The sequence below is a fragment of the Tamandua tetradactyla genome, chromosome 1 (genome assembly GCF_023851605.1).
Source record: "Tamandua tetradactyla isolate mTamTet1 chromosome 1, mTamTet1.pri, whole genome shotgun sequence".
NCBI lineage: Eukaryota > Metazoa > Chordata > Mammalia > Pilosa > Myrmecophagidae > Tamandua > Tamandua tetradactyla.
The window spans coordinates 66,101,623-66,121,300 of NC_135327.1; the positions used below are offsets into that span (position 1 = coordinate 66,101,623).

At 37.0% G+C, this 19,678-nt stretch overlaps 1 protein-coding gene across 2 annotated transcripts in view; it reads left to right on the forward strand.

Moving 5' to 3' along the window:
- The window catches only part of OGDH (oxoglutarate dehydrogenase), a 136,221-nt gene that overhangs the window by 76,922 nt on the left and 39,621 nt on the right, over nucleotides 1–19,678 (forward strand). The window lies entirely within an intron of this gene.

A 19,678-nucleotide genomic window follows, 5' to 3' on the forward strand; every position in this document is an offset into this window, starting at 1 on the left:
ATCTAACATTTATTTTCCTTTCTGGTTATAAAAATTTATCTATTATAAAAAAATTGAGACAACACAGAAAACTCTTTAAAATAGTGGAGAGATTTTCACTATATTGTTTAAGATAGCATTGTTTTAGGATATTTTCTTCTAGACCCATGAGAATTCAGATTCTTTCTTTCCCTTTGCCATTCAAAACCAAATTTCTAATTACAATTTGTGTCTATTTCTTTCTTTTTTTTTTTTTAATATTTTATCGTCAAACCTCAACAAATAAACATTCAAATGTTCTTGGCGTATAAACATTCTATACATGGTTTACAATCAGTGGCTCACAATATCGTTATATAGTTCTGTATTCACCACGATGATCGTCTTTTTTAACATTTGCATCACTCCAGCAAAAGAAATAGAAGAGAAAAAACTCATACATATCATACCCCTTAACCCTCCTCTCATTGACTACTAGTATTTCAGTCTACTCAATTTATTTTAACCTTTGTTTCCCCTATTATTTGTCTTTTTTTTAAATCCATATTTTTTACTCTTCTGTCCATAACCTAGGTAAGGGAGTATCAGACACAAGTTTTTACAATCACATGGTTGCATTATAAAAGCTATATCATTATACGATCATCTTCAAGAAACATGGCTACAGAGGGAGGGGGGCTGGGGACACAAATGAAATCAGAAGGAAACATAGATAATAAAGACTGAGATGGAGTAATCTAGGAATGCCTAGAGTGTATAATGATAGTGACTAAATGTACAAATTTAAAAAATGTTTTTGCATGAGGAACAACAAAGAAATGTCATTACTGCAGGGTGTTGAAAATAGATGGTAATTAATATTTAAAAAGTTTAACTTCTGTTGGAGACTAAAGCAAAAAATGTTTATTTGGTACAAAATTTATATTTTGACTAGTGCATTTCCTAATATAATATAATATGTAGACAGCTTAATTGAATACCATAAGTACATGGAACCTTGAATACAGCATAAGATTTTGTAGGTTTGTCCAGAGTGATACCCCGATAAATCCCAGAGTGATGCCCCAATAAATCAGAGTGATTTGAACACTGAATAAAAAAAATATTTGCAAAGTCCCCTTTGGGGAATGGTGAGAAAGGGGGAAAATTCAACTTCCCCAAGTGGAGAATTCTTGATATTCTCACAAGCAGTGGGGACAACCAAAGCAATAGGCTGAGCCCCCAATCTTGGAGTTTGTTCATATGAAACTTAACCCCACAAAGGATAGGTCAAGCCTACATAAAATTAGGCCTAAGAGTCACCCCCAGGAGAACCTGTTTTGTTGCTCAGATATGGCCTCTCTCTCCAGCCAACATAACAAGCAAACTCGCTGCCCTCCCCCCTGTCTACGTGGGACATGACTCCCAGGGGTGTTGACCTTCTTGGCAATGTGGGACAGAAATCCTAGAATGAGCTGAGACCTAACATCAAGGGATTGAGAAAACCTTCTCGACCAAAAGGGGAAGAGTGAAATGAGACAAAATAAAGTGTCAATGGCTGAGAGATTCCAAACACAGTCGAGAGGTTATCCTGGAGGTTATTCTTACGCATTAAATAGATATCACCTTGTTAGTCAAGATGTAATGGAGAGGCTGGAGGGAACTGCCTGAAAATGTAGAGCTGTATTCCAACAGCTCTGTTTCTTGAAGATGATTGTATAATGATATAGCTTTTGCAGTGTGACTGTGTGATTGTGAAAACCTTGTGTCTGATGCTCCTTTTATCTGCCTTATCAACAGATGAGTAAAACATATGGAATAAAAATAAATAATAGGAGGAACAAATGTTAAAATAAATTTAGATTGAAATGCTAGTGATCAATGAAAGGGAGGTGTAAGGGGTATGGTATGTATGAATTTTTTTCTGTTGTCTTTTTATTTCTTTTTCTGAATTGATGCAAATGTTCTAAGAAATGATCATGATGATGAATATGCCACTATATGATAATATTGTGAATTATTGATTACATATGTAGAATGGAATGATCATAAGTTAAGAATGTGTTTGTTGTTATAGTTTGAAAAAAATATTTAAACATTAATAAAAAAAAAAGAAACATAGCTACTAGAACACAGCACTACAGTTCAGGTACTTCTCTCTAGCCACTCTAATACACCATAAACTAAAAAGGAAATATCTATGTAGTGCATAAGAATAACCTCCAGGATAACCTTTCAACTCTATTTGAAATTTCTTAGCCACTGACACTTTATATTGTCTCATTTCTCTCTTCCCCCTTACCAAAAGACATTTTAAATGTTGTCTTTTAAGAAATATAAAGGATGGGTTCTGAAAACTGAAGATCAGGTCATGTCTATCAGTCTCTGGAAATAGACTGAAATAGATTATTAACCTAGAAAGTGTCTCAGACCAAGTAAGTCCACAAGCCCTTAGGCAAGGCTTCCTGGCATTATTTGGTTATGGAGAAATGTGATATGGACAGCTAGTGTAGATATATGACTTACCTAATTTAAACATTCATTTTCAGAAGGTTTAAATTTAAACATTAATTTTCTGAAAGGTTTGTGTTATAGTTCTGGGTCACTTGTACCTCGGTTCTCCCTCTGGCTGTTGGGTTCAGCACTTTCATCAGTGGCAGATGGAAGCTTTGGTAGGTGGTCCAAAGCTTAGGGAAAGAGCTGTACCACTGCACATCAGAATCAGGATTTGAAATGTTCAGAGTTCAGAATGTTGAGGTACAACTAACAAGATTAAATATTAATCAAGCATTAAATTTTTTTGTTTCTTTTTTATTGAGTTATAATTTATATACAGTAAAACTCACCTATTTTGGCATATAGTTTTCCGAGATACAAAAAATGAATAATCACTGCAACAAAAATTCCTTCATGCCCATTTTTAGCCAATCCCTCTTCACCATCCAGCCCCTGGCAAACAGTGGAATTTTGTCTTTTCCAGTATAATAATTGGAGGCATATAGTATGTGGCCTTTTGAGTCCAGCTGCTCTCACTCAGCAAAATGCACTTCAGATTCACCCATGTTGTTGTTACTGTGAGAATACACAGTCTTCTGTAGTTCGACCCACTTGATCCTGTATTAAACAGGGAAACAATTCTCTTTGTCTTGATGAGAAGATGAGTTTTAATGAGAATGCATTCACAAGGGACTGGAGGAAAATCTTTCCAAGACCAGTTCGAAGTAAGAAAGGCAATTTGGGCTTTGATACCTCAAAGAGACCAAAGAAAAATGGAAAGGGTCCAGAAAAGAAGCAGAAAATGGGAAAAAAAAAATTAAGTAAAAGTCACAGCATTCATTAAAATTGAGTAATGGTCACCTGCTTTGTTTTATTTGGTCTGCATATCCTGGAAAGCTTATAGGCTGTCCTCTTTCTGCTGACCATTGAGGCTTTGATCTTATCCTTCAAAGAGAGGAAGGTGCTGATTTATCAGTCCATATGGTGTTTTTGGCATCATTTCCTCCCACTTTGGATGTTATCTTATCTCTGAAGGTAGAGGTGGAAGGACTCGTTAATGTAACCAGGAACAGAGAAAAGACTTTTTTTTTGGTCATTGCTTTTTTTCTTTTTAAACGTTTTTTATTGTTAAATAAAACATATATACAAAGAAAAGAAAGAAAAAGCAATGATTTTGAAGGCACAATTCAACAAGTAGATACAGAACAGATTTCAGAGTTGGTTATGGGTTACTATTCCACTATTTCAGATTTTTCCTTCTGAGATTAAATTACAGCAAACTATGCCAGCAAGGGCTTTTAGTTTAAAGTGAATCAAAGCTACTTTGCTGAAGTGATTATAATAAACATTTTCTAGCTAACAAAGACTATACTAAGCATTTTCCAGTTAAAGGATTATATTGAGTATTTTTTCCACTATCCAGCTGTCATTGTTTATAGCCATAGTTTCCTCCTTTTGTTTGCCTACGAGTGTTGGATCGTATGGCTATACCACAGCTTGTGTGCCCATTCACTAGTTGAAGGACATCTGAATTGTTTTCAGTTTTGGGTAATTATGGATAAAGCCACTATAAACATTTACACATAAGTTTTGGTATAGACATAAGTTATCATTACTCTTCATAAACAATTAGAAATGAAATTGCTGTGACATACTCTAAATATGTATTTTACTTTATAAGAAACTGCCAAATAGTTTTCCAAAATGTTTGCACTGTTTTGCATTTCCACGAACTGTAAATGAGTGCTCCTCTTGCTCTATATTCTCACCAACATGTGAGGATTATCACTGGTTTTTTCATTTTAGCCATTCTAGTAACTATGAAGTTACCTCGGTGTGGTGGGTTTTGTTGGTTTTTTTTTTTTTAACATTTTAATTATTTTTAGCATTTTTAAATTTTGAAATATATATACAAAAAAGTAGTAAATTTCAAAGTATATTTTAACAAGTAGTTATAGAACAAATTTCAATGTATGGTATAGGTTACAGTTTCATAGTTTCAGGTATTTCCTTCTAGCTGCTCTAAACCACAGGACACTAAAAAGAAGTATCAGTGTAATTTTTCAGTAGTCATATTCATTAGTTAAATCCTGTCTTCTCTGTTACAACTCTTCTTTCTCTTTTGATCCTTTTCCCAAGATATATTTGGGCAATGACCATTTGAACTTCTTCATGTTGAAAAGGCTGTCAACATTGTGGGGTAGAGGGATCCAGCTGGATGATACCTTTGGAGACACTGGTAACTATGGGTTGCAGGGCTTATCTGGGCTAGGAATCATCTGAAGGTTGTAGGTTTCTAAAAAATAAACTTAGTGAATGAAACTTGTATACAGTCTCAGATAGAGCCCTGGGTATTCTTTAGGGTTTGCAGGAATACTGTTGGTTGTGATGTGGAAAACCATGGCATTTAGCAATATCAAGCCAAGGCTTGTATAAGAGTAATCTCCAGAATAACCTGTTCACTCTATTTGAAATCTTTTTGACCACTATACCTTATTCTGCTACATTTCTTTTCCCCCTTTTGATCAGGTAGGCATTGTTGATCCCATAGTGCCAGGACCAGGTTCATCCCTAGGAATCATGTCCTATGTTGCCAGGGAGACTTAACCCCACCGGATATTATGTCCCATGTAGCGGGGAGGGTAGTGATTTTACTTCTAGAGTTGGGATTAGAGAGAAAGAGGCCACATCTGAGCAACAAAAGAGGTTCTCTGGAAGTAGCTCTTAGGCATAGTTATAGGTAGACTTAGCTTCGCCATTACAGAAATAATTTTCAAAAGAGCAAGCTTCAAGATCAAGGGCTTGGCTTATTATCTTGGGAGTTCCTTATGTTTAAGAGAGTATCAGGGATTTCCCAGGTGGGAAAGTTTAATAGTTGTGTATTTTTTCTCTACTCCTTCAAGGAACTTTGCTAATACTTTTTTATTATTTGCCCGACATATGCTGGAATATATCCAGGTATTACATTAAGCTATACAGAATTGCAAGACTTCATTCCTAAGTCTAGGCCCCATGTGTTAAGGTTATTTAACTGAACTGGCCAAATAGGTTAAATGTGTGCTACAGATAATTTAGGTTTTAGATGAAAGAAATCTCTCTTCCTTTGGTCTCAAACAGTAGGTGAAGTTCTAAAATGCAGTCAGTATAATCCTTTACCATGTATTATGATTTATCTTAGTCCCAGTCAAATCAGTTTCATTCTTATGTCTAATTGAAGACTGATCTCTTTTTTTGGCTTCTTTAGCAGTTTTTGTATGTAGCAATGCTGACATTCAGAGCTGCAGAACTCACACAGATACCTAAAGTTCCAGGAAAATACCAGCTTATACACATACAGCATAACATCAGAATTTAGAAATAACACTTAAAGCTCAGGAATAAATGTGACTGCTGTAAGAGTTTATACAGTCTAGGCCCTAAAGGGGGAGTGCTTCCACCAGGAGAAACAACAATGATTCCATTGAACTGGAATCTAAGACTGCCACCTGGTCACTTTGGGCTACTCATGCCTCTGGATCAATAAGCCAAGAATGGGATTACATTACTGGCTGGGATGATTGACTCTGACTATTGGAGAAATAGGACTGCAACTACACAATGGAGGTAAAGAAGAATTTTTCTGTAATATAGGCGATCCCCTAGGGCATCTTTTAGTACTACCAAGCCCTGTGATTAAAATCAATGAAAAACTGCAACAACCCAATCCAGGCAGGGCTACCAGTGGCTCTGAAACTTCAAGAATGAAGGTTTGGGTCACCCCACCAGGCAAAGAACCACAGCCAGCTGAAGTGCTTACTAAGGGTAAAGGGAACATGGAATGAGTAGTAGAAGAAGGTAGTGATAAATATGAACTACGACCATGTGATCAGTTACAGAAACGAGGACTGTATGCTGTTTTGTTCATGTTATACTATTTAAGTTGAAAGAAATCAAGTTTATGATTATATATGTAGAACAGAATAATCAAAATAGGAATATTTGTGTTTATTTGGTGTTTTTTTTATATTTAAAGAAAAAAGAAATCAAGTTTAAGAATGAATAGTACCCAAGGATTTGCACCCTGTTCTGGAGAGATTTAATGTGTTTCCGATTACGTGCAAGAAAGTTGAGTATTGTTAGGTGAGGAAAAAAAGGTGTTTTTTATTGTTTTCTATTTAAAATTAGATATGGTTTAAGGTGATGAGTGTAGCTGCCATGGTTAATTTGGCCAGGTGGTGGTACTGTTTGTCTGGTTGGGCAAGTGGTGGCCTGTCTTTTGCTATGAGGCCATTTCATAGAATTAAATCATGATCACATCAGCTACAGCCACAGTTCATTCCATTTGTAATCAGCCAAGGGAAGTGTCTCCTTTAATGAGTGATGCTTAATCTAATCACTGGACGCCTTTTAAGAAGGTTTCAGAAGGGACAGGCTCTCTTCCTGCTTCAGCCAGCCAACCTCTCTTGTGGAGTTTGTCCAGATCCTCCATCAGAATTGTGAGTTTTACAGCCTGCCCACAGTTACGTGCGACACTTTTAAAAATTTTATATTTGCGAATATTTCCTGTTGAGTCTGTTTCTCTAGAAAACCCTAATACAGATACGTATGGGTGCTGTCTTAGCTAATCTGGGGCAAAGCTCTGGATTTTATCTCTTAGCTTAGCATATCATGGACTGGCGTGCTGTAGCTTCTGCTGGGCTCTGGTTTCTGTCCACCTTCTGTTGACTCTCTCAGCTCCCGGTGTGTCCTAGGACTTCTGCATTTCCAAATGTCTGCATCTAAGCTTTCTTCTCAATATTTGCCTGTGTCAGCTCTCCCTTTTTTTTTTATAACATCTTTTATTGTGAAATATATATATATACAAAAAAGCAATATATTTCAAAGTACATTGTGACAAATCTGTTATAAAACAGATTTCAGAGTTTGGTATGGGTTACAGTTCCACAATTTTAGTTTTTTCCTTTTAGCTGCTCCAAGACAATGGAGACTGAAAGGAATATCAGTATAATGATTCAGCAGTTAAACTCGTTTGTTAAATCCTATCTTCTGTGTTATGGCTCCTCCTTCTCCTTTGATTCTTCTCCTACTCTTTAGGGGTATTTGGGCTATGCCCATTCTAACTATTTCATTTCAAAAAGAGGTGTCAATAATATGGGATAGGGGCTTGGAACTAGTTGATGTTACTGGAGAGGCTGGCCCCTCTGGATTTCAAAATTTATCTGGCCTAGAAGCCCATGTGGAGAATGTAGGTTTCTGCAAAGTAATTTTTTTTTAATTGAGAAATTTTCACACACATACAGTCCATCCATAGTATAAAATCAGTGACTCACAATGTCATCATATAGTTGTGTATTCATCACAATGATCATTTTTAGAACATTTGCATCACTTCAGAAAAGGAAATAAAAAGAAAAAACTCATGCATCCCATACCCCTTATGCCTCCCTCTCATTGTCCACTAGTTTATCAATCTACCCAATTTTTTATCCCTTATCCCTGCCCCCATTATTTATTTTTTTATTATCCTTATTTTCTTACTCCTGGGTCCATGCCTTGGATAAAAGGAGCATCACACGCAAACGTTTTTACAATCACACGGTCACGTTGTAAAAGCTATATGGTCATACAGTCGTCTTCAAGAATCAAGGCTACTGGAACATAATTCAACAGTTTCAGGTGCTTCTCTCTAACCACTCCAATACACCAAAAACTAGAAAGGGATATCTCTGTAATACATAAGAATAACCTCCAGGATAACCTCTTGACTCTGAAATCTCACAGCCTCTGAAATTTTTTGTCATTTCTCTCTTCCCCCTTTTGGTCAAGAAGGCTTTCTCAGTTCCCTGGTGCGATGTCCTGGCTCATTCTAGGAGTCCTGTCCTACATTGCCAGGAAGATTTACACTTCCGAGAGTCAAGTCCCATATAGGGGTGAGGGCAATGAGTTCACCTGCCAAATTGACTTAGAGATGACATATCTGAGCAACAAAAGAGGTTCTCTAGGGGTGACTCTTAGCATAATCATAAGTAGGCTTAGCTTCTCCTTTGCAGGAATAAGTTTCATAAGGGCAAGCCCCAGAATCGAGGGCCTATTGAATTGGTTGTCACCACTGCTTGCCAGAGTATAAGGAATTCCCAAGATGGGGACGTTTGATATTGGAAAGTAATCTTATCATGTGAAACTTTCTTAGAATCTTAAAGCTCTGGGTATTCTTTAGGGTTGACTGGAATGATTTGTTTGGGGTTTGGCAAACCCTGGTAATTAGCAATATCTAGCTGAAGCTAGCATCTAAGAGTAACCTCCAGAATAGCCTCTCAACTCTATTTGAACTCTCTCAGCCATTGATACCTTATTCTGTTACATTTCTTTTCCCTTTTTGGTCAGGAAGGCATTGTTGATCCCATGGTTCTAGGGCTAGGTTCATCCCTGAGAGTCATCCCCCACATTGCCAGGGAGACTTTCACCCCTGGATATCAAGTCCCACACAGTGGGGAAGGTAATGATTTTCCTTGCAGAGTTGGGATTAGAGAGATGGTAAGGCCACTTCTGAGCAACAAAAGTTTTCTGGAACTCTCAGGCATAACTACAGGTAGGCTTAGCTCCTTCGCTATAGAAATAAGCTTCACAAGAGCAAGCCTCAAGATCAAGGGGTTGGCCTATTGAGTTGGCAGTCCCTAATGTTTGAACCTGTGTCAGCTCTTTTAAGGACTCCAGTGAACTAGTCAAGACCCACCTTAATGGGCAGAGTTAGATCTCCATCTAATCAAAAGTTATACCCACAATTGGGTGTGTCACACCTGTATGAAAACAACCTAATCGAAAGGTTACACCCTACAATATTGAATCAGAATTAAAGAACAGTTCTTTTCTGGGGTGCATAACAGTTTCGAATCAGTACACAAGTATGTTCCCAGTAATGGGATTGCCTAATCATATGACAACCCTATATTTAGCCCCCTGTGGATCCACTACATTACCCTCTGGAGGGGCTGCCCCATTCTGCTACCCTGCCAACACTGAAATAGGTTTGGCTCTCTCTCCACATTTTCTTTAGCACTTGAATCTTTCTGTTCATTAATTTACTTTAAATCTATAGATTTTATTGAGATATATTCATGTGCATATATTCTTTCCAGAATAAACAGTTTTTCACAGTATATCATCTAGTTGTACAATCATCATCACTCTCAATTTTAGACAATTTTCATTGCTCCAAAAAGAAAAATAACAGACATACCCATACGAAAGAGAAAATCCAAAACTCTTCTTAAATCTTGCGCCGCCCCCGCCCCCCAATTATTTACCCCTTGTACTGTTGTGGTACTAGCGATGTATTCTTTAGCATGCAGTAGGTAGTTTCTCCCATATACCCCTTGTGCTGGTTTGGATCTGTTGTGAACTTCAGAAAAGCCAAGTTCTCTGTTCCTCATTCAGTATCTCTAGGTGGGAGCGTTTTGATTGTTCCCATGGAGATGTGACCCATCCAGTTGTGGGTGGTAACTTTTGATTAGATGGGTTCCACGGAAATGTGTCTTGCCTATTCAAGGTGGGGTTGCTTACTGGAGCCCTTTAAGAGGGACTCATTTTGTAAAGAGCCACGAGAGCCCATACAGCGAGAGACCTTTGAAGATGAAGAAGGAAAACGCCCTCAGGGAAGCTTTATGGAAGAAGAAGCCAGAAGAGTAAACTTGCAGACGCCGCCATATTCACCCTGTGCCTTTCCAGTTGAGAGAGAACCCTGAACGTCATCAGCCTTCTTGAACCAAGGTATCTTTCTGTGCATGCCTTAGACTGGACATTTCTATAGCCTTGCTTTAATTTGGACATTTTCACAGCCTTAGAACATTTAAATGCAACTTAATAAATTCCCCTTTTTAAAAGCCATTCTCTCTGGTATATTGCATTCCAGCAGTTTGCAAACTAGAATACCCCTCTATAATTAACTCTTTTTATAAGTGTCATACCTTTGAAGTAGTTTGTACAAGAAAATAACTTATTTATATTTGTAGTGCTGATCAGTGAGGTACATACCTCTAAACAGCCGCTTTCACTCATATCCACCTTCAGTATGGCACTACTACTTTTAAACCCACTAATGAACTACTGTCACTTCTATCCATTCCCATACATTTAAGTTCAACCTCATTAACTAGTCTGTACATGTTAAGCAGCCATTCTTCCTTCTCTACCTTCTGTCACTCTCTAGGTCTCCTGTATTCTACATTTTAAGGTTCTGAGTTTACATTTTCCACTGGATTCATATTAATGAAATCATACAGTATTGTGCTTGTTTGAAATGATGTATGTACCCTAGAAAAGCCATATTTTAATCCTAATCCCATTTTGTAAAGGCAACCATTTCTTCTAATCCTCATTCGGTACTGTATATTTGAAACTGTAATTAGGTTATCTCCCTGGAGATGTGACTTAGGGAGTCACATCTTGATGTGATCTTGAGTGATCAAAAGTGGTTGTTAAAATGGATTAGGTGGAGACATGTCTCCACCCATCTGGGTGGGTCTTCATTAGTTTACTGGGATCCTATAAAAGAGAACGACAAAAGAGAAAGCCAGGAGATTCAGAGAGAGCAGAGAAGGCTGCAGCACCACAAGGCAGAGAGTCCATCAGCCAGCGCTTTGGAGATAAAGAAGGAAAACGCCTCCTGGAGAGCTTCATGAAACAGGAAGCCAGTAGAGAAAGCTAGCACATGATGCTGTGTTCACCATGTGCCTTTCCAGATGAGAGAGAAACCCTAACCATGTTTGCCATGTGCCTTTCCTCTTCAGAGAGAAACTCTGAGCTTCATTGGCCTTCTTGAATCAAGGTATCTTTTCCTGGATGCCTTAGATTGGATATTTCTATAGACTTGTTTTAATTGGGACAACTTCTTGGCCTTAGAACTGTAAACTAGCAACTTACTAAATTCTCCTTTTGAAAGCCATTCCGTTTCTGGTATACTGCGTTCCAGCAGCTAGCAAACTAGAACATGTATGTATCCTTTTTTTTTTTTTTTTTGCCTAGTCATTTATTTTTTCTTAACTTTTTTATTGTATAGTATAGCATATATACAAAGCGAAGAAATTAAAAAGCAAAATTTTCCAAAGCACTCTTCAACAAGTAGTCACAGGATAGAGCCCAGAGTTTGTCATGAGCTACCATACGATCCTCTCAGATTTTTCCTTCTTGCTGTTACAGAATATAGGAGGCTAGAAGGCTTAAATATATTTTATCATCACAATCGACTTTTTTTTTTTCTTTTTTTTTCAACATGGGCAGACTCTGGAAATTGAACCCAGTTCTGTGGTATGGCAGGCGAGACTTTTGCCACTGTTGCACTGTCCATCACAATCGACTTTTTTTCCTTCTTTTTGTGAAAAATAACATACATACGAAAAAGCAATAAATTTCAGAGCACAGCACCACAATTAGTTGTAGAACATATTTCAGAGTTTGGCATTGTTACAATTCCACAATTTTAGGTTTTTACTTCTAGCTGCTCTGAAGTAATGGAGACTAAAAGAGATATCAGTTTAATGATTCAGCATTCATATTCATTTGTTAAATCCTGTCTTCTCTGTATAACTCTACCATCACCTTTGATCTTTCCATCCATCTCTTTAGAGGTGTTTGGGCTATGGCCATTTTTAATTTTCCATATTGGAAGGGTCTCTTGCTATATGAGGTAGGGAGATGGAACTATCTGATGTTCTGGAGAGGCTGGGCCCTCTAGGTTACAGGACTTATCTGGATCAGGGATCCATCTGTAGTTTGTAGGTTTCTGGAAAGTTACTCTAGTTCATGGAACCCTTGTGGAATCTTATATTTTGCTCTAAGTGTTCTGTAGGATTGATTGGAATGGTCCTGGTTGGAGTTTGGCAGGTTATGATAGGTAGCAAGGTCTAACTGAAGCTTGCATAAGAGCAACCTCCAGAGTAACCTCTCAACTCTATTTGCACATTCTCTGCCACTGATACTTTACAGTATGTATCCTTTTATGTCTGGCTTATTTCACTCAGCATTATGTTCTCAAGGTTCATTCATGTTTCATATGCTTCAGGATCTTATTTCTTCTTACTGTTGCATGATATTCCTTCGTATGTATAAACCACATTTTGTTTATCTACTCATCTGTTGATGAGCAGTTTGTTTCCAGCTTTTGCCAGTTGTGAATAATGCCACTATGAACATCAGTGTGCTAATATGCTAATGAAGATGAACATCTTTTCATGTACTTTTTAGCTATTTGTATTTTCTCTTTAGAAAAATGTCTATTCATATATTTTGTTTCAGTTTGCTAAAACTGCTGGAATGCAGTACACCAGCAGTGTATTGACTCTTCTGAAGAGGATTTTTTAAGTTACAAGTTACAATTGCAAGGCCATGAAATGTTCAAATTAAGGCATCAACAAGAAGATACTGTCATTCAAGAAAGGCCAATCATGTCTGGGGTTTCTCTGTCACATGGGAAGGTACATGCTGATGTTTGCTGGCCTTCTACTCCCAGGTTTCATTGCTTTCATCTCCTGGTTCCAGTAGCCTCCTCTCTGAGCATATGTCTTTTTCCAAGCATCTCCAGACATCTGTGTCTGGTTTTATCTCTCTGTATCGTCTCTCTGTGTATCTTCTGACTTTTATTCTCTTTATTCAGGGCTCTAGTAAAAGAATTCAAACCCACTTTAAATAGGTGGGGTCACACCTCCATCTATTCAAAAGGGTCCCACTCAAACAATAGGTCTGCCCTCACAGGATTGGATTAGGATTAAAAGAACATGGCTTTTCTGGGGTACATAATAGTTTCAAACCAGAACACTAGGTCTTGAAGATGTTCCCCTATATTTTCTTCTAGATGTTTTATGTTGTTGGCTCTTATATTTAGGTCTTTGATCCAATTAGAGTTAATTTTTTTACAGGGTGTGAGGTAAGGATCCTCTTTCATTTCTTAGGCTGTGGATATCCAGTTCTCCCAGAACCATTTGTTGAAAAGACTATTCTATCCCAGTTCAGTGGATTTGGGGACCTTGTTAAAGAGCAGTTGACCATAGATCTGGTGGTTTATTTCCAAGCTCTCCATTCAATGTTGTTGATCAATATGTCTATCTTTGTGCCAATAACATTCTGTTTTGACCACCGTGGCTATATGATAAGCTTTATAATCAGGATGTGTAAATCCTCCCACTTTGTTTTTCTTTTTTAGGACATTTTTGGCTATTCAAGATCCCTTTCCCTTCTAAATAAATTTTTTTTTAATTTTTTAAATTAATTTTTAAATTAAAAAAATATATGACAAGAAAGAAACACAGGCATTCTTAATATATGATCATTCCATTCTACATATATAATCAGTAGTTCACAATATCATCACATAGTTGCATAGTCATCATCATGATAATTTCTTAGAACATTTGCATCAATTTAGAAAAATAAATAAAAAAGAGATAAGAAGACAACAGAAAAAGAAATAAAACAAAAACAGAAAAAAAAGATTATACATACCATACCCCTTACCCCTCCCTTTCATTGATCACTAGCATTTCAAACTAAATTTATTTTAACATTTGTTCCCCCTATTATTTATTTTTATTCCATATGTTCTTCTCTTCTGTTGATGAGGTAGATAAAAGAAGCATCAGACACAAGGTTTTCACAATCACACAGTCACGTTGTGAAAGCTGTATCATTATTCGATCATCATCAAGAAACATGGCTACTAGAACACAGCTGTACATTTTCAGGCAGTTCCCTCCAGCCTCTCCATTACATCTTGAATAACAAGGTGATATCTACTCAATGCGTAAGAATAACCTCCAGGATAACCTCTCTACTCTGTTTGGAATCTCTCAGCCATTGACATTTTTTCTCATTTCACTCTTCCCCCTTTTGGTCGAGAAGGTTTTCTCAATCCCTTGATGCTGAGCCTCAGCTCATTCTAGGATTTTTCTCAATCCCTTGATGCTGAGTCTCAGCTCATTCTAGGTTTTCTGTCCCATGTTGCCAGGAAGGTCCACACCCCTGGGAGTCATGTCCCACGTAGACAGGGTGAGGGTGGTGAATTTGCTTGTTGTGTTGGCTGGAGAGAGAGACCACATCTGAGCAACAAAAGAGGTTCTCTTGGGGGTGACTCTTAGCCCTAATTTTCAGTAGGCTTGACCGGTCCTTTGTGGGGTTAAGTTTCATAGAACAAACCCCAAGACTGGGGACTCAGCCTATAGCTTTGATTGTCCCCACTGCTTGTGAGAATATCAAGAATTCAACTTGGGAAAGTTGAATTTTCCCCCTTTCTCACCATTCCCCAAAGGGGACTTTGCAAATACTTTTCCACTCACTGATCAGATCACTCTGGCATTCATCGGGTCATCACTGTGGACAAACCAACAAATCTCATGTCCTACCCAAGGTCCCATGTACTTATGGTGTTCAAGCAAGCTATCTATATAACTTATATTAGGAAATGCGCTAATCAAAATATAAATTTTGTATCAAGTAAGCAGTTTTTGCTTTAGTCTCACATATAAGTTGAAATTTTAAAATATTGATTACCATCTATCTAAATAAATTTGATAAGTAGTTTTTCCAAGTCTTCAAAGTAGGTTGTTAGAATTTTGATTGATGTTGTATTGAATCTGTAAATCATTTTGGATAGAATTAACATCTTAATGACATTTAACCTTTCTGTCCATGAAAACGGAATGTCTTTCCACCTATTTAGGTCTTCTTTAATTTCTTTTAGCAATGTTTTGTAGTTTTCTGTGTATGGAACCTTGATTATCCCTAGTTAAGTTTATTCCTACATACTTGATTCTTTCAATTGCTATTATGAATGGAATTTTTTCTTAATTTTAACCTCAGTAGATCATTACTTGTGTATAAAAGCATTGCTGATTTTTGCACATTAATCTTGTATCCTGCCACATTGCTGAATTTATTAGCTCAAATAGCTTTGTCATAGATTTCTCAGGATTTTTCAGGTATGGGGTTATGTCATCTACAAATAATGAAAGTTTTACTTCTTCCTTCCTGATTTGGATACCTTTTATTTCTTTGTCATGCCTGATTGCTGTAGCCAAGTTGAATAATAGTGGTGGCAGTGGGCATCCTTGTCCCATTCCTGATCTCCGGGGAAAGGCTTTCAGTCTCTCACCATTAAGTATGATGCTGGCTGTGGGTTTTTCATATATCCCTTTATCATATTGCAGAAGTTTCCTTCAAGTCCTGTCTTTTGAAGTGTTTTTATCAGAAAAGGATGCTGAATTTTGTAAATTTTCAGCATCAGTTGAGAACATCATGTGATTTTTTCCTTTCAGCTTGTTAATGCTTTGTATTACATTGATTGATTTTCTTGTGTTGAGTCACCCTTATATGCCTGGTATAAATCCCACTTGTGTGTGGTATATAATTCTTTTAATGTGACATTGGATTCAATTTGCAAGTATTTTGTTGAGAATTTTTGCATCTATATTCATTAGGGAGATTGGGCTGTAGTTTTCCTTTCTTGTAGTGTCTTTTTCCAGGTTTGGTATTAGAGTGACGTTAGCGTCATAAAATGAGAAGTTAGTATTCCTTTTTCCTCAGTTTCTTTGGAAACGTTTGAGCAGGAATGGTGTTAGTTCTTTTTGAAATGATTGATAAAATTTCCCTTTGAAGCCATCTGGCCCTGGGTTTATCTTTGTAGAAAGGTTTTTGATAACTAATTGAATCTCTTTACTTGTGATTGGTCTGTTGGGACCTTCTGTTTCTTCTCTAGTCAGTGTAGGTTGTTTGTATGTTTCTAGAAATTTGTCCATTTCATCTAAGATGTCTACTTTGTTGTCATAGTATCTTCTATTGAATTTTTATATTTCTTAAGGGTCCATGATGGTGATTCCCCTCTCATTTCTGATTTTATTTATTTGCATCCTCTCTTTTTTTTTCTTTGATCAGCCTAGCTAAGTGTCCATCAGTTTTGGTTTTTGAAAGAACCAGCTTTTGGTTTTATTGATTTTCTATTGTTTTTTGTTGTTGTTTTCCAGCTCATTTATTTTTTCTTTAATCTTTGCTATTTCTCTTCTTCTCTTTTCTTTAGGGTTAGTTTGTTGTTCTTTCTCTAGTTCTTCAAGGTGAAAACTTAAGCTTTGACTTTTGTTCTTTCTGGGTTTTTTTTGTTTTTTTTTTTTCACGTGGGCAGACCCAGGGAATTGCACCTGGGTCTCTGGCATGACAGGCTAAAGCTCTGCTACTGAACCACAGTGGCCTGCCCCTGATTTTTTAATATAGTCTCCTAGGGCAATAAATTTCCCTCTCAGTACTGCCTTTGCTGCATCCAGAAGTTCTGATGTGTTGTATTCTCATTTTCTTTCATCTCCAGATATTTAGCAATTTGCTAGCAATTTCTTCTTTGACTCACTGATTACTTAAGAGTGTGTTGTTTAAACTCCATATGTGCTGGTTTGAAAGGATGTATGGACTGTAAAAAAGCCATGTTTTAATCAGAATCCCATTTCATAAACACAGAGTAATTCCTATTCAATACTGTATGTTTGAAACCGTAATCAGATCATCTCCCTGGAGGTGTGATTTAATCAAGAGTGGTTGTTAAGCTGGATTAGGTGACAACATGTCTCTACCCATTTGGGTGGGTCTTGATAAGTTTCTGGAGTCCTATAAAAGAGGAAACATTTTGGAGAATGAAGGAGATTCAGAGAGAGCAGAGCAGAACGACATAGCCATGAGAAGCAGAGTCCACCAGCCAGCGACCTTTGGAGATGAAGAAGGAAAATGCCTCTGTGCTTACCGTATGCCTTTCCACTTGAGAGAGAGACTTCATCAGCCTTCTCGAACCAAGTTATCTTTCCCTGGATGCCCATTTGATTGGACATTTCTATAGACTTGCTTTAATTGGGACATTTTCTGGGCCTTAGAACTGTAAACTAGCATCTGATTAAATTCCCCTTTTTAAAAACCATTCCATTTCTGGTATATTGCATTCCGGCAGCTAGCAAACTAGAACACCATGTATTTGTGAAAGTTCTAAGTCTTTGGTGGTTGTTAATTTCCCACTTCATTCCATTGTGGTCATAGAAAATGCTTTGAATAATTTCATTATCTTTAAATTTATTAAGACCTGTTTTGTGCCTCAGCATATGATCTGACCTATGGAACATTCCATGAGCACTAGAGAAGAATGTGTATCCTAGTATATTGGAGTGTAATGATCTATATATGTCTGCTAGGTCTACTCCATTTATGACATTATTTAGTTTTCTATTTCCTTATTGATCCTCTGTGTGGTTGTTCTACCTATAGAAGAGAGTAGTGTATTGCAGTCTGCCACTATTATTATTGAAATATATGTTGCTCCCTTCAGTTTTGTTGTTGTTGTTGTTGTTGTTGTTTTAGTTTTTTAGGGGGCAGGGGCAATTCATGGCCATCAGTTTTACTAATGTTTGCTCATGTACCTTAAAGCTCCTTGATTGGATGCATAAACATTTATGATTGTTATTTCTTCTTGGTAAATTGCCCTTCTTATTAATATGTAGTGTCCTTCCTTGTCTCTTATGATGTCTTTGTATTTAAAGTCTATTTTGTCTGATATTAGCATAGCAACTCCTGCTTTATTTTGTTTACAGCTTGCATGGAGCATCTTTTTCCATCCTTTGACTTTCTTTGGGTCTAAGATGAGTCTCTTGTAAACAGCATATGGATGGATAAAAAATTTTAGTCCATTCTGCCATTCTGTATCTTTTAATTGGTGATTTTAGTCTGTTAACAAAGTTATTACTGTAATGGTAACTTTTCAATCTACCATCTTATCCTTTGTTCTTTTGTTTGTCAGATCAATTTTTTTTCCTCTTCCTTTTTATCCGTTATGTTACCCTTACTAGTACTCTTCAATTATTTGCCCTTCTCCAAACCTCTCTTTCCTGTTTTTTTTTTTCAGCCAACAGAACTCCCTTTAGTATTTCCTGCAGGCCAGGTCTCTTGTTAACAGCTTCTCTCAGCATTTGTCTGTGAAAATTTAAATCTCTCCCTCACTTTTTTTTCTTTTAACATTTTTTATTGTTAAATATAACATATATGCAAAGAAAAGAGAAAAAAAAAGCAATGATTTTTGAGGTACACTTCAGTAAGTAGATACAGAACAGATTTCAGAGTTTGTTATGGGTCACCATTCCACTATTTCAGATTTTTCCTTCTAGCTGCTCCAAAACACTGGAGGCTAGAAGAAAAATTTTTTTCTTTTTGTGAAAAATAACATATATACTAAAAAGCAATAAATTTCAAAGCACATCACAACAATTAGTTGTAGAACAGATTTCAAAGTTTAGTGTGGATTACAATTCTACAATTTTAGGTTTTTACTTCTAACTGCTTGCTCTAACGTACTGGAGACTAAAAGAAATATCAATATAATGATTGAGTGGTCATACTCATTTGTTAAACCCTACCTTCTCTGTATAACACCACCATCATCTTTGATCTTTCTCCCCCTCTTTAGGGGTATTTGGATTATGCCCATTCCTACTTCTTCATGTTGGAAGGAATTGTCATAATATGGGTAGGAGGATGGAATTAGTTGATGTTCTGAAGAGGCTGGCCTCTTTACGTTTCAGAATTTATTTGGTCTTGGATGTAGGTTTCTGGAAAATTACCCTAGTGCATGGAACCTTTATGGAGTCTTATATAATGCCCTAGGTATTCTTTAGGATTGGCAGGATTGGTTTTGATTGGGGTTTGGCGAGTTGTGATAGATAGCAATGTCTAACTGAAGCTTGCATAAGAGTGACCTCCAGAGTTGCCTCTCGATTCTGTTTGAACTTTGGCAGCACTGATCCCTTATTTGTTCCACTTTTTTTTCACCTTTTGGTTTCCCTCACTTTTAAATAGCTTTTTTGTTGTTGTTGTTGTTGCTTTGTTTCTTTACATGGGCAGGCACCAGGAACCAAACCCAGGTCTCTGGCATGGCAGGTGAGAACACTGCCGCTGAGCCACCCTTGCCCACTCTCTCCCTCACTTTTGAAGGACAAATCTGCTGGATAAAGAATTTTTGGCTGAAAATTGTTCTCTTTCAGAGTCTTCAAAATATCATACCACTGCATTCTCACCTACATGGTGGTTGTTGAGTAGTCCGAACTTAGTCTTAAGTGCTTTCTCTTATGTGGTGAATCGCTTTTCTCTTGCTGCTTTCAAGACTTTGCTTCTCATCAGCATTTGACTGTCTGAGTAATATGTGTCTTGTAGCAGGTCTGTATTGATTTATTCTATTTGGAGT